Source organism: Sapajus apella, unplaced genomic scaffold, assembly GCF_009761245.1.
Source record: "Sapajus apella isolate SASKATOON/1434 unplaced genomic scaffold, GSC_monkey_1.0 scaffold26, whole genome shotgun sequence".
Lineage (NCBI taxonomy): Eukaryota > Metazoa > Chordata > Mammalia > Primates > Cebidae > Sapajus > Sapajus apella.
The window spans coordinates 15,581,861-15,599,237 of NW_022436966.1; the positions used below are offsets into that span (position 1 = coordinate 15,581,861).

Here is a 17,377-nt window from a genome sequence, read left to right on the forward strand (position 1 = left end):
CTCGAGAGCAGAATTGTACTTGTTGAAGCTTTGAGATGTTCTTCTGATTTAAGAGGAAAGAAAAGAGGATGGTGATCATTTAATTTTGCAGCTTAGAAACTAGTCCTAAAGGCAGTTCCCGAAGAAGTTTCTGAAAACATTTGAGTAATCAAAACATTTTTTAAACAAGCCTATGGACTTCATGTGTGACTACGTGTAAAACAAGATGATGTGCTTGTCTTAGAACTCTTTGGTGCTTTCAAATCTCTCTAATAGAAAATTTCCATTGCTCAGGTGTTCGGTTTATCACCTGGAAGATATGCTGATTCTCTATTTGTTAAACTGTCATTCACATGCACCAGATAAGATGATATCTTTAACTTTTGAGAAACTACCGAAGCATGTCATAACTGCTTTACTGGTAAAGAATTCAGTCAGCAAAGTATTTTTTAAAACTTATTAATTTTTAGCATGAAGTCAGATATCTTGAGTTGAAATTTCAATTCCATTTACTTCTGAGCAATTTACTTAAATGTTCTTGGCTTTATTCTTTTCATCAATAAAATGGGGCTAATAATTATGACTACTTCTGAAGATTGTGCTGAGAAAAACATTAAATCATATGAAATATTCAATCTTGGCATGTAAAAAGCATTTAATAAATATCAGATATGCTTGTTGCTTTTGTGGTGATACTTTGTAACTAACACAATTTGAAGCATTGTTCCTTCCACTTGGCTTTTAATTTTGGTAACAATGCTGTTAGCTAAAAATGCATAAATTATGTTCAGATTCAATAAAGGTCTCATGAAGAATTGAGAAATCAATTTGAGGCAGAATAGTAATTTATATCAAGACTCTTATATACCTGAGCCTGGCTTTTAAAAATTATTTGCTATCGTTTAATGTTTTGGTTATTGCCCATCTGAGAATCTCTCGTGTAACTGAGGGTCACTCCTTCAAATCAATATGAAGGATATTGATTAAAGCATTTTTTCATATTTTTTTCAGGTTTAGAAATAAGTATCAATGTGACTTCTATCTTAAAAACAGCTTTTAAAATATACGTCTTTGTTAACAGAAATGTTTATTCATATTTTTATTTTAATTGGAACAACTCAAAATATACCATATTTTTATTTAAAAGATAAATTATATATTCATTAGATGTCATGAATATTAAACAATTTTAAACTGTTACATAAATTTGATATAAAATGACAAATTAAGAAATGGAAGATAAACATCTAAACTTACAAGTTAACCAAGTAAGTTGTTTCATCAATTGAGACATCTAGGCTTGATGGCTCCCAAGATTTTCTGGTGTATCTTGGCTTTTAAAATGTAGATACAAGCCAAATTGTTCCTGAAGTAATGTAAAAGGATTATACAGTCTTAAATTTTTTATTTTCTGATTTAGAAAGTATAAGGATATTCTTTTCCTGGATAAACACAACTGCTTTAAAGGGTGGGAAGAGATGGTTAAAATTTAAAATAATTGTATAATGAATATGTTTTTGAAAAGCATTAGCAGAAATAGATTTTCCTGACAATTACATGACATAGTGATATCTGTGAATGATTACAAACATGGAATACAGAAATGCATTGTCTTAGCTTTGGTTTCCCAGAAAGTAAAGTCTGAAGGAGAGGGCTTAACTGATGCTACTCTAATGGGATACGAGATGGCAGGTGATCCCAGGAAGAGGAGTAAGGGACAAGGAAGTGAACAGGAGAGCAGGGAGAGTTAAAATGATAATGCATTATTTAGTTAGCTACCCCTAGTACAACTGAGAGCTGGATTGCATAGCAGTATCCCCAAGAATCTACAGAGGCTTTGTCTCAAGCCAATTCATCAGAGGAATTTGCAAACTTGCTTCCTTCTCTCATTAGTCAAAGGTTTACCCCAAGAGTGTAACAGTTTATTCTTGGTTCCCAGGACAGAAAATGAAAAGTTTATGAAAACAGTCTGGGATAAAGCATGGTCAGGACATGCATATGTGAAATGGCTGGGCCAAGAGACAGGTGAGGCATTAATTTCTGAATTATAATAGATTCAGAGCAAAAATTATCAACCATACTTGTGCAAACCAGGAATAGCTCCTTGTTAATTTTGTAAAATGTAATTTATATCACATTCTCTATGCCCAGTTTGAATTTTTTTATGTAAATATAATCTCTTTCAAGCAGAATTATGCTTGGCTTTATGTAATATAAACTCAACTATAAAGGAGATTTATCACACACAACATAAAGTTTAAGGATAAGCCTATGAGGACTAGACAGGCAGCTCCTCTCTGCCACCAAGAACCAGGCATCTCTGCTCCCTGCTCCTACTTCGTATTGAAGACTGTTCCAGGTCATTCCTCCTGACCAGTTTTTAGTCAGGAAAGACAAAGTAAAAGAAATAGTACACGTGTTATGTATGTGTCCTGATAGACAAAACTGACGTACATGAGATAACAAGGTATCTATTACATGAATCTATTATATATACAATTTAAAATTTAACATGATAAAATAAGTACTTTCCATCATACTGAAAGTGTATTTTACTAAAGAGTTTGGTTCAAATATTAGTGCCTAAGGAAAAATTTTCTGCAAATGAAATAACTTTAAAATTTATTTAACATTCTATCATTGATCTATGTAATTCACCAAATTAACAGAATAAAGGATAAAAAATACAATAGTCTCAATATATGTGTAAAATGCACTTGATGAAACCCAATACCCATTCTTATTTTTAAAAATCTCAACAAACTAGAGGGAAACTCCTTTTATCTGACGAAAGCTATCAATTTTTTAAAGCTGCAGTTTTAACATCATACTTAAGAGTAAAATATTCAACATCTTCTCCATGAGTTTCAGAGCAGGGGAAGGGTGTCCACTATTGCAACTTCTATTCAACATTTAACTGAATATTTTAGCCATGGCAATAAGGGAAAAGAGAGCAAAGTTATAAAAAAGTGACAAAGTTGTCATTAATTTCGGCTAACACAATTGTCTACATATAAAATCAGAATGATATGCAAACTATTGATGTTAATAGTGAATTTTGGTAATTTTGCTAGAATCAAGGTCAATATACAAAAATGTGTGGAATTTTTTATAGACTAGCAAATACATAATGAAATTTTTAAAATGCCATTTATAATAGCACCGAAAGGCACTACACTCTTCCTTAATTAATAAGTCTAATAAAAGCTGTGCAAGTTCTTTATATTGAAAACTTCAAAACATTGCTGAGATAAATAAATGGAGAGCTATATAATGTTCTAGAATTAGAGACTCAATGTTGTAATTTTCTTACTTGAGCAAGATAGTGCAAATGCAACCAAAGTCCCAGTAGGATTTTTGTGAAAATTGACAGGAAAATTCTACAATTAATGAGGAAATGCGAAGACTATCCTAGTCAAAGCAATATTGAAGAACAAAAACACTACTATATATTAAGACTTTCTATGGAGCTATATGAATTACTACCATGTGATATTTAAATAAGAGTAGAAAAATAAACCAATGGAATAGAATAAAGTGGTCGTAAGTAGATCCACAAACATATACATCTTTTTTACAACCAAGTTGCCACTGTAATTCGGTGAGGAAAGAATAATTTTTAAATAAATAATACAAGGTTACAATTCTATTCCTAGATATGTAACCAAGAAAAATAAAGAATAATACATACCATATAACTATTTATAACATCTTTAATAACAAGCAAAACTAATCTATGATTAAAAAGGTTAGATTGTCATTACATTTGGTGAGGGCAGGCACTTTGACTAGAGAGGAGCAGGAAGGAGCTTTCTGGGGTGATGGAACTTTTCTGTATTTTGATTACATTTTGGTTACAGAGGGATATAGTTTGTCAAAAGTCATGGAACTGTGGCTGAAGATCTTAATTTATACTTCACATAATGGTGCTGCATACAATGGATACCAATATCAAAAATGAGCCTCAGTATTTATTTCACCCCCCCACACAAAATTGAGTTGAGAAGAGTCATAAAAATAAAGATAGGGAGGTAAATAATACAATTTCTAAAAGTAAACATGAAAAAATATCTTCATGACCTTTGGGTCAGCCAATATTTTCTAAACAGGGCACAGAAAATACTATTTACTTAAAAAAAAAGTTGAGAAGTTAGATTTAATAAACTGGCATAGCAATTTTGAAAAACTGTTTGCCAATACCTACTTAAACTAAACATGTATATAACGTATTGTCCAGTTAGTTTATTCTTCAGTAATATAATACTACGATGATTATCTTGGCATAAGTTTTTTTTTAGTACTTAGAAGATAGCCTGTATTCACCTTCTGACTCTGTTTTTTTTTCCTTCAAACATATAAATGTTTGTAATAAGACTTTTACTACTTAATTTTAAAATCTACCTCTTCTGTAGGCTAAATAAATGACTTCATGTTTACCTATTTTAATTACATAGAAATGAATCAAATATAATCTTTATTGTGTATGTTGCCAGGTGAGATGGGAATTTCCCAACCATATGCAACCCTGGATAAAATAAAGAATCTGGATATTAGTGCTTTGTCTCATGGGTAGATTGCAAAATTTTTTTCCCATTCTGTTGGTTACCAGTTCACTCTATTGATAGTTTCTTAAACAAATTTACAAGAAAAGCACAACCCTATCAAAAAGGGGGCAAAGGATATGAACAGACACTTTTCAAAAGAAGACATTTACGCAGCCAACAAACATATGAAAAAAAGATCATAATCACTGGTCATTAAAGAAATGCAAATCAAAACCGCATTGAGATACCATTTCGTGCCAGTTAGAATGGAGATCATTAAAAAATAAGGACACAACAGATGCTGGAGAGGATGTGGAGAAATAGGAATGCTTTTACACTGTTGGTGGGAATGTAAATTAATTCAACCATTGCGGAAGACAGTGTGGCAATTCCTCAAGGATCTAGAAATAGAAATTCCATTTGAACCAGAAACCGCATTACTGGGTATATACCCAAAGGATTATAAATGGTTCTGTTATAAAGACGCATGAACACATATGTTTATTGCGGCACTGTTCAGAATAGCAAAGACTTGGAACCAACCCAAATGCCCATCAATGATAGATTGGATAAAGAAAATGTGGCACATATACACCACGGAATACTATGCCCCCATAAAAAAGATGAGTTCATGTCCTTTGCAGGGACATGGACAAAACTGGAAACCACCATTCTCAGCAAACTAACACAAGAATAGAAAATCAAACACCGCTTGTTCTCACTCATAAGTAGGTATCGAAAAATAAGAACATATGGACACAGGGAGGGGAACATCACACACTGGAGCCTGGGGGGTGAGAGACTACAGGAGGAATAGCAGAGGATGGGGGATTGGGGAGGGATAGCATTAGGAGAAATACCTAATGTGGGTGACAGGGCGATGGATGCAACAAACCACTACCATGGTACGTATATACCTATGTAACAAACCCACACGATCTGCACATGTATCTCAAAACTTAAAGCATAATACATAAATAAGTAAATAATCAACCACTGTTCCAAAGAGTCACGTAAGACATGTCAGTTTAAAATGATGACAGGAAAGTAAATTGATAATAACATTTTCTTCAAGTATTCAATATACTTGGCTATGGAAATACAATATACTTGGCTTTGGAAATACAATTCTGATTGTACACTGAAGAAAAAAATAAAATAGTTCGATAACAAAGCTAACTAAAATGAGCTTTTGTTAAATCAAAGTAATACTTGTTTTGTTTTTACAGGTTCAAATAAAAGTTAGTGGAAGCTGTTATCCATGTCAATGTTGAACCAGAAGGTAAAAAATTTTATAATACATTAACATTTTACCTACAGATTATTTTTATTGATTCCTCTAAGGACATATAATTATTGTTCAGTAGCTTTTAATGAAAGAAATTGAATTGCAAAATCAAAAGTGATTCTTCCTTATTTCATACTTACGTTCTGGGATACATGTGCAGAAAAATGCAGGTGTGTTACATAGGTATACATGTGACATGGTGGTTTACTGCACACATTACCTGTCATCTACATTAGGTATTTCTCTTAATGCTATCCCTCCCCTTCCTCCCACCTGCTGACAGACCCTGGTGTGTAATGATCCCCTCCCCGTGCCTGTATGTTCTCATTGTTCGGCTCCCACTAATGAGTGAGAACACGCAGTGTTTGGTTTTCTGTTCCTGTGCTACTTTGCAGAGAATGATGGTTTACAGCTTCATTCATGAGCTCATTCTTTTTATGGCTGAATAGTATTCCATGGTGTATATGTGCCACATTTTCTTTATCCAGTCTATCATTGATGGTCATTTGGGTTGGCTCCAAATCTTTGCTATTGTGAATAGTGATGCAATAAACATATATGTACATGTGTCTTTAGAGTAGAAAGATTTATAATTCTTTGGGTGTATACACAGTAATGGGATTGCTGGATCGAATGGTATTTCTGGTTCGAGATGCTTGAGGAATTGCCACACTGTCTTCCACAGTGGTTAAGCTAATTCACACTCCCATCAACAATGTAAAAGTGTTCCTATTTCTCCACATCCTCTCCAGCAAAAAGTGTTTTTTATTGAACGTCAAGTAACATAGAGAGTGCCAGTCACAATTGTATTGCTAAAATTAATTATAATTTTTATAAAAAAGATATAAATTAAGGTGTAGATGAAAAATTCGAAGTTTTGGGATAATTCATATTTCCATTAGGTCGTCTGCAAAGACTGCTTTGGCAACTAATGGGTTTCTTCTTTTTTTATTCTCTCTATTCATATTCCTTTCACTCCTTGTTCTTTCTCCATTTCTTCATTATTTTTGTAAGTTCAAGTAAGCCAAATGTCAGCCTTATTTCATGAAAATTGTCTTATGCAGCACTTTCCTTCTTAAGGTATATTTATAAACAGTTAACATCAGTCAATTTATAGCAAATTCTCAAATAAGAAAGTAGTCCTATCTGATAATTTATTTGGAGTCAATTGTTTGCAATCTTAAACAAGTTTTCATATATATGTGATATTGAAAATGTCAGTTTGTCTCCCAGACCAGCCTACACAATCCTGTTTAATTCATAGCATAATTTTCCAATCTTATTTTACAATAAAATTAGGAAAAATAAATGTCCTCCAATACTTCTAATAAAATGAAACAATAAAATACCAGATTGCAGCGATGATTTTTATTAAAAACATTGGAACTGGAGGAAATTAGATTTAATGGAACAGAGATAAGATAAAGCTACAAATTAATAATCTCTCCTAGCATTTGTCAGGTACACTGTGAGTATTTTACATAGAATTCTTAGCCTTACAACACCCTGTAAGGTAGCTATTATTCTTGTTTTGCAGGTAAATACTCTGAAGCTCAACAAGTTTGTGTGATTTACCTAGGGTCAAAAAACTGAAAAAAAAAAAAAATCTGAATATGGGCATGGCATGGTGGCTCAAACATGTAATCCCAGCACTTTTGGAGGCTGAGGTGGGCAGATCATCTGAGGTCAGCAGTTCGAGACCAGCCTGGCCAATGTGGTGAAATCCTGTCTTTACTAAAAAAAAAAAAAAAAAAAAAAAAAAAAATACAAAAATTAGCCGAGAGTGTGGGCATGCACCTGTAATCCCAGTAACCTGGGAGGAGGATGCACAGGAATCTCTTGAAGCCAAGAGGTGGAGGTTGCAGTGAGCCAAGATCCGGCCCCTGTACTCCAGTCTGGGCAATGGAGTGGAACTCCTATCAAAAGAAAAAAAAAAAAAAAGAATCTGAGCATGAATCTTCTTAACCTGAGTATGATTAGCTCGAACTCTTTCTACTGTCCCATGCTATGAGGAGTCCAGGTAGTTTCATTCACTTTCAAAGATTTCATACTGAATTTTCTTCCCAGATTTCTTGAATAGGAAGGAAATTTTGAAATGACTCCTTTTCAATGAATTACTTTAAAACTGAGAAAACTAGGCTAGGCATGTTGGTTCATGCCTGTAATCCCAGCACTTTGGAGGACGAGGTGGGTGGATCACTTGATGTTAGGAGTTTGAGACCAGCCTGGCCAATATGGTGAAACTCCGTCTCTACTAAAAATACAAAAATTAGCCAGGCTTAATGGCATGTGCCTGTAACCCCAGCTATGCAGGAGACTGAGGCAGGGGAATCGCTGGAACATAGGAGGCAGAAGTTGCAGTGAGCCGAAATCACACCACTGCATTCCAGCCTGGACAACAGAACAAGAATCCATCTCAACAAAACAAAACAAAACAAAACAAAACAAAACAAACCAAACAAAAAAACCTGATCGATTCTGGTGACTGCCTTTCTATTTCTAATGCTAGTGACAAAACTAAAATTCTCATTACGTCTTTCCTGGATTATTGCAGTAGTGTCCTCACTTGCCTCTCTACCTCCAGTTGATAATCCTATACGCTTCTATTTGAGTAAACTTATCAAATATCAGTGCTTGAATAGATTCATAACTGAGTGGTTCTTACCTTGGCACTAGGAATGAATTCATCAAAGGAAACTGAGAAGATGTAACTATTAAGGTATTTAGCACATTAGTAAGCATAATACAACTAACAAACCAAGTATAGATGATGAATATCATGAAACCAAGATTAAGTTTCATGCAATTCTGGGCCCATTTGCTATTTATAATGAAGAAAACAAAAGTTATTTGATTACTTGAATTTTATTTCAGTATTTTTTCTTCATTACTATTCTAATTATTTTAACTTCTACTCTTTGAAATCCTCTTACCAGTCAAATTCTGAAAAAACTGAATAAAAAAGTGTCAGACAGAGGCCAAAACATCTACTTCCTTACTAATAAAATGTGAGTTGGAGGATGTAGCTTAGAATTAGGTAGATTTGCCATTTAGTTGGAGGCAGCCAGAGACAACCAAGGCCTCTCTACTTCCTAGCCTCACTAGTATTATAATTTCTCTAATACACGTTTTTAAATCTCAAATTTTACTTTTTTGTTTCTTTTTATGGACCACATAGCAAAGGCTGCAACATTTATAGAAGCCCATTAAATAGCATCCTACTTCCTTGCCAGCTTTCTGAAATATTGAAATAATATAAAAGGATTGCCAATAGAGATCAGAATGCCAGTTTTACTATTGACAAATGGTAAGTAGGAGGGCTTTGTTCCAGAACCAAATGGGCTTACTGAATATGCTAAAAATTAGGTAGATTTACCAAATGTCCTAGTCTGTTTGTACTAATATAACATAATACCGTAAGTTTATAAAGAACAGAAGTTTATATCTCACAGTTCGGGAAGCTGGGAAGTTAAAGATTAAGGCATCAAGCATCTGGCAAGGGCCTTCTTGGTGCTTCCTCAAATGGCAGAAGGACAAAAGGGATAAACCTTTTTCCTCATATAGCAAAGGAGTAAGAGCAAATTAGCCAAATGCTTCGTGGTCTCTTTTATAAGGGACTTAAATACTACTTATGAGGGAGGAGATCTCATGGTTGAACCACCTCTTAAAGACTCCTCCTCTTAAAATAAGCATAACTCATTTTGTTGCATTTTTCAGATATTATGCCTTTCACAAATTGAAGGTTTGTGGCAACTCTGCATTGAAGAAGTTAGTACCATTTTTCTAGTGGCACGTGCTCATTTTGTCTCTCTGTGTCACATTTGGGTAATTCTTGCAATATTTCAAACTTTTTCATTGTATTTTATGATGACGTGTGATTAGCATTCTTTGATATTACTATTGTAACTGTTTTGCACTCCATGCACCTGCCCATATAATGCAGTGAACTTAATAAATGTATATGCTCTGACTGCTCCACCAACTGGATATTTTCTCATTTCTCTTTCTGTCTCTGGGCCTCCCTATTCCAGAGATGCAGCAATAATAAAATTAGGCCAATTAATAACCCTACAATGGCTTCTAAATATTCAAGTGAAAGAAAGAGTTGCATATTTCTCAATTTAAATCAAAAGGTAGACATGATGCTTAGTGAGAAGGACATGTCAAAAGCTAAGATAAGCTGAGCCTCTTACTCAAGACAAATTTTGAATTCAAAGGAAAAGTTTTTGAAGGAAATTAAAAGAACTACTTTAATGAACACACAAATGATAAGAAAACAAAGCAAAACAAAAGCCTTGTTGCTAATATGAGAAAGTTTTAGTGGTCTGAATAGAAGATCAAACTAGCCAAAACATTTCTGTAAGCCAAAACCTAATCCAGAGCAAGGCCCAACTCTCTTCAATTCTTTGGAGGCTGAGAGAGGTGAGGAAGCTGCCGAAGAAAAGTTTGAAGCTAGGAGAGGATGGTTTATGAGGTTTAAGGAAAGAAACTCTGCATAACATAAATGTGCAGGATGAAGCAGCAAGTGCTGTTGTAGAAGTGAGAGCAAGTTACTCAGAAGATCTAGCTAAGGTCATTGATGAATGTGGTCACACTAAACAATAGATTTTCAATGTAGGTGAAACAGTCTTCTATTGGAAGAAAATGCCCCTAGAACTTTCATAGCAAGAGTAGAAAAGTCAATGTCCAGCTTTAAAGCTTCAAAGGACAGGCAGACTCTCGTTAAGGGCTAATGCAGTGGGTGAAGCCAGTACTCACCTGTCATTCTAAAAATCCTGGGGCCTTTAAGAGCCATGTCAAATCAACTATCTGTACCCTATTAATGGAACAACTAAACCCAAATGACAGCACATTTGTTTACAGCATGGTTTACTGAATATTTTAAGCCTGCTATTGAGAACTACTGCTTGGAAAAAACAAAGAAGAACATTCCATTCATAATATTACTGCTCACTAACAATGCTCCTTGTCACTCAAGAGCTCATATGGAGATGTACTTGGAGATTAATGTTTTCTTTCCTGCTAGCATATCATCCATTCTGCAGCCTATGGATTAAGAAGTAATTTTGACTTGTTACTGTCCTGTTATTTAAGAAAAATGATTTTTTTGAGATGGTATTTCCCTCTTGTTGCCCAGGCTGAAGTGCAATGGCATGATTTTGGCTTACTGCAATCTCCGTCTCCTGGGTTCAAGTGATTCTTCTGCCTCAGTCTCCCAAGTAGCTGGGATTACAGGCATGTGCCACCATGCCAAGCTAATTTTGTATTATTACAAGACACAGGGTTTCACCATGTTGGTCAGGCTGGTCTTGAATTTTTGACCTCAGGTGATCCAACTGCCCTAGTCTCCAAAATTGGTAGGCTTACAGGCATGAGATACTGTGCCTGGCCTAAGAAATAGATTTTTATACACTATAGTTGCCATTGATTGACAGGGGTTTTTTGGTTGAATCTGCCCAAAGTAAATTGAAACCTTCTAGAAAAGATTCAGTAGTCTAGATACAATTAAGAACATTTATAATTTATGGTAGGAGGTCAAAATATCAACATGAACAAGAGACTGATTGATTGCAGCCCTCATGCATGACTTTAAGGGGTTCAAGTCTTCAGCAGAGAATATGACTACATATACATTGAGAAACAAACAAACAAAAAAATTGTGTGACTTGCTCTATTTAGGTATTAGCTTTATTGCGGTGGTGTGGAATGAAACCCACAATATCTTTGAGGCATGCCTATGCTGTCCCATTGGAAACACCTACACTTTGGAGAAAATATGTTCAAATTAGAGTACCAACAAACAGATGACCAGCAGTGCCAGACTTGGGCAGGCCCCCAGTTGGTGGAGGTAGGCCAAGAGTTGCCTTGGGAGAAAAGTGGAGAATAATTGTTTTTATGGATAGTTCAGTCTGAAGAGAAAGAAAGTAGGGTCTGGCTGTGTAAGTCTCGGTTTTTCTTACCAAATTACATCCCCAACCAAGATGGAGTGAATAAAAGTGTAAAGGAAAACCAAAGTGTATACCTATGTGGAAAAAAGCATCAGGAATGTGAGAAAGCTGGTGTCTCAACAAACACTTAGAATTTTTGCATGGAAAAGTGCATTATTGGTGCTATTTTATATTTAGCTACTTTTTTTTTTTTTGGACGAAAAAGGGATCAATAGTAATGTCTTCTAGGAACAATTGGAACCTTTAGAAGAAAATTGTTGTAGAAAGCTAACTTTTTATTCTATATTTTATATGCCAAAGAAACAAAATAAAATTTTACATCTGTGTGTGTTTGAGGGGTATTTGGGAATTGAAGAGGGAGCTTGGCTGAAGGACAGTGCACATGGCTTCAGCTTGATTCTGGTGAGGTGAATAAAAGGAAGTGTTGGAGGAGACAGTGACTTAGAGAGTTCCCTGAATAACCATGGTGGAATAGTTGTGTTGCTTAAACATTAGAGTATGGAGGGAAATATGCAATGTATCTCAATGTGCACAAGTTGAATATTCTTACTCTGGAGTGAATGGACTAGCATCCAGCATGGGACAAGCAAGCCTACCTCTTCTTCCTTGATATAATGCACATCAGTGTTATGAATCTCCCTGCTGCTATTTTTACCCCTAAGGAATCAAGTAGACAAGTGAATTCTAATGTATCCCAACAGATAAATATCAATCCTGTCTAATCTTTGCCCTTACCACATTTAGAATTACCCTTCCAATGCCTACATAAGTAGTTCTAGACTGACAGCTACTCTACTGGGCAATCTAAGTCAATAGCCCCTAAGTGGCAGGCACTCTAGAGGGGAGTCCCAAATTTATGAACTGTGGGATTGAGGACACATAGAAATTATTTTTTAGAATTCTGCTAGAAAGGAAGATAAAGAATATATACCACTTCCCTCTGGATATGTTAACTATTTTTTAATAATGTTATCCGATATTTTAACAATGTACACAGAGCTGCAGAGCCTTGAGTTTGTTGTTTAAATATCTTTGATGCTGTGTCATAACAAATTAATTTCTAAATGTTGCCAATTTGGCAGACAAAGCTGATTATTTCCTGCAATCGCTCTGCATATGTGCACAAGATTATAATTAATGATCAGGGATGCCAGCCATACTTTAATAATGATCCTTTAGTGTTTAGGAGCCGAATAGAGCAATTGGCATTTGTGCCCTCTATTGGGGCAGAGGAGAGAGAAAGAAGGCAGTGAATCTGTATAGATCTATCAGTGTCAAAGAATCAATAGTTTGCTGATTTCTGTTATAAATTTGAAGATTCTAAGGGAGTTATTGACAAAGCTGCTGCTGTGAATATTAACAGAGTGTTTATGTAGCCTTCACTGAAGCAGCACAAGTTCTAATTAGATTGGAACTGGTCTTTTGGCAACTTTGCAATTTGTACTTCCTCAACATACCAGTATGCCACACAAGGACTCCAAGAAGATTAGTGATATGTCTCAGAAGAATTATGTGAGCACAAAATGTCAAGATATCAAAGGCGTTTCATCATAAGAAAATGAGATTTATCAACTCTCGCTGATCGACATTTACACATTTTTATAGACTATTTTTTCCATTTCTTCATAAAAATGGGACCAAGAAGTGAATGTTCTTAAGTATACAATAGCATCAAAGTCTAAAAATAAGAGGAAAAGAGAGAGGAAAGGGAGTAAAAGAAAACATAAATCTTTATAGAGATTATTTTAATAAAATTACCTAAAATCCTTGAACTCCAAAGTAATTAAATATCAAAATGACTCTGTGTTTAATTAAAGGATTCTTCTGGAAGTATTTTAGGTTTTCTAGCATTCTTGTAACATTAAGTGTTTGATTTACTTACCATTTAAGACTATTTCCTGCACAAATTACACCTACAGTCTCATAGACCTTTTACAGATACTGCTTACTAGGATTTTAAAATGCTTTGGATGACCTTAATTTCTCTTCTACCATATCTGATAGTACTGTAGTACATCATTTCAAAGCAAGTTACCTTACTTTTCAATGAAAGAACTGAGATGATTGTATTCTAAATAGGGCTACCTAGAGGTACTATCTTCAAAATCTCAATAAAACCTTTTATGTCAGTAGAAAAAAAAATGCAAGAAACTGACTTGTGATGCCATGACATCACTTTCAAAGTAAGACAAGAACCAGAAAGAAAGCCCTGATTTCTTAACCGTGACTTGAATAGTACTTTCCTTTGATTATTAATAAGTGGATTCTCAAGTTAAAGAAGTTGCCTTTCACTAATTTCACTAATTGTGTGTGTGTGTGTATGTAAAGACTTTAGTGTGTGTTTGATCTTCCAGGTTGATGAAGAAGTCAAAGTTAAAGACCCTTTCCTGTCACTCATAGTTACATTGAATAAATACATAGAGGTAGACATGAGGAAAATGTTAACTTGAGGATAACCACAATAACTCTAAGTATCCCTTGAGGGCTCTGCTGGCTCCTAAGGCAGGAGAAGTCATCTTTCTAGAGTTCATCAACACTTTTTTAAAGGCTTTCTTCACTCTTGGGAAAGAGAGGTGAGACAGAAAGATGTAGATGACATCAGGGTCCTCTGAACAGGATTTTAAGAGGCTCAAACTTTTTTTTATATATTTTAAGTTTTGGGGTACATGTGCAGATTATGCAGGATTGTTACATAGGTATACACATTACATGGTGGTTTACTGCATCCATCCCTCCATCATCTACAGTAGGTATTTCTCTTAATGTTATCCCTTCTCAATTCCCCTACCCACTGCTATCCCTTCCCTAACTCTCCTACTCCGCAATAGGCCCAGGTGTGTGATGTTCCCCTCTCTGTGTCCATGTGTTCTCATTGTTCAACAACCACTTATGAGTGAGAACATGCGGTGTTTTCTTTTCTGTCCTTGTGTCAGTTTGCTGAGAATGATGGTTTCCAGATTTATCCATGTCCCTGCAAAGGACACAAACTCATCTTTTTTTATGGCTGCATAGTATTCCATGGTGTATATGTGCTACATACATTTTCTTTATCCAGTCTATTATTGATGGGCATTTGGGTTGGTTCCAGGTCTTTGCTATAGTAAACAGTTCCGCAGTGAACATACACGTGCATGTGTCTTTTAATAGAACCATTTATAATCCTCCAGGTATATACCCAATAACGGGATTGCTGGGTCAAATGATATTTCTATTTTTAGAACCTTGAGGAATCACCACACTGTCTTCCACAATGGTTGAACTAATTTACACTCCCACCAACAGTGTAAAAGTGTTACTGTTTTTCCACATCCTCTCCAGCATCTGTTGTCTCCAGATTTTTAATGATCGCCATTCTAACTGGTGTGAGATGGTATCTCAAGGGGGTTTTAATTTTCATTTCTCTAATGACCAGTGATGATGAGTATTTTGAACTTTAAAAAAACTTGATCTATTATTTATTTGATCAATTTTATTGAAGAATGACCTATTTTATTGAAGAATAATTCATTTAAAATGTATAATGTAATCAATTTTGACAAATGTATGAAGAAATTCTACAAAATGCAAATAAATACATTGGAAACCAATGGAGATCTGTTGCCAGGCTCAGAGGCAGAAAGAAAAATTGACTATAATGGATAAAAATGGAAATGCTTTCTATCTTGATTGTGGCAATGATTTTACAGGTGTAGCACTTTTTTTTAGCAAGAACTTTCTGAGGCTCTGTGTTCCTTATCGAATGTGTATATGTTTAGATCCTGTTTTTGTGTATATGTTTTCTAGGAATTTTGCTTTCAGTTCCTTATGCCTTTTTGAGTTGTAGACATTTTCAATTTAAAAAATCAAAAAGGGCTGTGTAGAAAGGGGAATACTTATACACTGCTAGCAGGAATTTAAATTAGTTCAGCCAGTATAGAAAGCAGTTTAAAGATTTCTTAAAGAACTTAAAACAGAACTACCATTTGACCCAGCAATTCCATTGTTGGGTATACACCCAAAGGAATTTAAATCATTATATTATAAAGACATGTGCCTGTGTATATTCATTGCAGCACTATTCACAATAGCAAAAAAGAGAATCAACCTAAATGCCCATCAATGGGCATTTAGACTGAATATATAGTACACATATATCATGGAATACTAGGCAGCCATAATAAAGAAACAAGATAATGTCCTTTACGGCAACATGGATGGAGCTGGAGACCTTTATCTTAAGCAAACTAATGCAGAAATAGATAAACACTGCATGTTCTCACTTATAAGTGGAAGCTAAACATTGAGTACACATGAACACAAAGAAGGAAAAATAGGCAACAGGGCCTACTTTAAGGATAGAGGGTGGGAGGAGGGTGAGGATCAAAAAACTATCTATTGGGTACTGGGCTTATTACCTGAGTGATGCAATAGTCTGTATGTACAGAACCCCAATATACAATGTATTTATAGAACAAACCTGCATATGCATCTCTGAAACTAAAATTTAAAAAAGTTCATTCTAATCTCAATGGGCTGGCCTTCACCATTCAAAAGGTCCTCTCTGGAGTTAGATCTCAAAATATTTTGAAGAGTGGACAACATATTAAGTTGATTTTTGGAATGACCCCCCCCGCCGCCCGACACACACACAAAGGAAAAGGTCAGAAAAAGAATAATCAAGCTGAGTATAATCTGGAAATTGTTTTAGAATGTGTTGAATGTATCAGCTTTATCAAATTAATATTTATAGAAAGTTTAATGTAAATATTTTGCATAGGTAAAAATTAAAGACAACCTAATGCAAAAATTAATGTGATTAGACTTGAATGCTTCACTGGCATTGGTGGTCAATATCCTCACTGACATGGATATTTCTGCATTGGAAATGAAGTAGAAGCAATTTTATTTTAAGTTCAAAGGGATACATAATTATATTTACAACACACTTTGTGCAGTAACTTTGCCTAGTATTGATAAAGTCATTCACTTTCTATCATTTTTATCTTTTAATTTTAGTGCAATTTTTTTCTTTGAAGAAAATTTTTATTTTAGTTTAATTACCATACAGACCTGTGAGTATAGTGGGCACTAAGCAAATTCTAACTACATTAATGGAGTAAAGTTAGTTTATTCTGAGCTGATGTTCAAATAGGAGCTCTAATTAACTTTACAAGAGTCCATAGAGTCCATTTGGGGACATTCGGTCTCTAAAATTGCCATGTACAAAATTGTACTTTGAGCTGTCTCTTCTGAATTCTTACACTTGTATGAAACCAGATCTTAAATTTTTCGTTCACACATACAGATAGACTACTATTAATCCATTTAAAAAATGTTCCCCCCTCAGGAGTATTTGAATTTTAATGAAGTCATGGTGCAAACTCTTAAAAACTTGTAGGTCAGAAAAGAGAATTTGATGTCTCAAGTAATGGATAGAAGAGGATTTGAGAATACATCACACAACTTTCAAATGCCTTCGTTTTCAAGTATGAAGCTGACACAGGATGTGTATTATACAGATATTTAATGGCCAATAAACCTTGATGAAAATTTTAACAGGTAACTGGTACCATATGCGGCTATTTTTGTAAGAAGTATAACACAGGATTTCAATCACCTATAAGTTGTATAAGTTAAGT

At 34.7% G+C, this 17,377-nt stretch overlaps 1 long non-coding RNA gene across 1 annotated transcript; it reads right to left on the reverse strand.

The window, feature by feature from the left end:
- Positions 1 to 1,580: 1,580 nt before the first annotated feature.
- LOC116560604 lies at positions 1,581 to 16,011 on the reverse strand. The gene is made up of 3 exons (XR_004273042.1): positions 15,888 to 16,011; positions 14,997 to 15,001; positions 1,581 to 1,591 (listed from the first exon to the last, which is right to left on the reverse strand). It is a non-coding gene; the product is annotated as an uncharacterized LOC116560604 (long non-coding RNA).
- Between the last annotated feature and the right edge of the window lie 1,366 nt (positions 16,012 to 17,377).